This window comes from Schistocerca gregaria, chromosome 1 (genome assembly GCF_023897955.1).
Source record: "Schistocerca gregaria isolate iqSchGreg1 chromosome 1, iqSchGreg1.2, whole genome shotgun sequence".
Classification (NCBI taxonomy): Eukaryota; Metazoa; Arthropoda; class Insecta; order Orthoptera; family Acrididae; genus Schistocerca; species Schistocerca gregaria.
Window position 1 is genome coordinate 231,902,734 of NC_064920.1, and position 1,054 is coordinate 231,903,787.

Consider the following 1,054-nt stretch of genomic DNA (forward strand, 5'->3'; position numbering starts at 1 on the left):
TTGCGTCCAACGGGAACTGGGAAGAACAGTGACGTCACAGGTCCATTCCGTGGCGTGAGACGCGACGCTCACCTCTCCTGAGCCTACTTTCCCTCGTCATCGGTCCGACGCGGGTATCAGGGCTGCATGCGTCACAGGCAGCATTGCTGTTTCGGTTTCGTTCCTGAGGGAAGACGGTTTACAACGCTTAATTTTTGTTTTCATTGTGCCAGCCATCTATTGACAGTCAAAAAGATTGTATTTTATTTTATCCAGTAAAAATGCTTGCCGAAAACCTGCGACTGTAAAAACAAAGGGTTTGTTTATAAAAATAACTTTTGCTGCTACCACGGCACACGATTTACTTTTATGAGTTCCTGCAAGACGCGTTTCGGAAAATTATTCCTATTTTCAAGTGCGTTTTTCGGGTATTATGAAATCTATGTGCAATGTTTACGATGTTTTCTCTCAGCTGAAAATGGTTCAAATGGCTCTAAGCACTATGGGACATCTGAGGTCATCAGTCCCCTAGACTGAGAACTACTTAAACCTAACTAACCTAATGACATCACACACATACATGCCCGAGGCAGGATTCGAACCTGCGACCATAGCAGCAGCGCGATTCCAGACTGAAGCGCCTAGAACCGCTCGGTCACAGCAGCCGGCTGTCTCAGCTGAACAAGTTAACTGTTTTAATTATTTAGGAAACCAAATACGCTGTCAGCACAATATAGATATAGACAACAAGCTTCATCAGTTTCATTGTATATGTAGCTCTATGAATGGAATCTTAAAGAATAGAGTTAGAAGGGAAATAAAAATAAAGTTTCATAAAACTATGGCTGTGACGCACTCTGCTGTCTGGAAGTGAAACCTAGATTCTCACAGAGAAGGGTGAGAGTAAAATATAAACAACTGAAATGAGATTTCTATGAACGGTAGAAGGTTGTACACGTCAATACCGGATTAGGAATGAACAAATTAGAAAACTGGACATTGAAGGAGTAAACAACACAATAGAGAAATACAGAAACAGGTGGAGAGGGCAAGTGAGCAGAATGAAAGGAGAAAG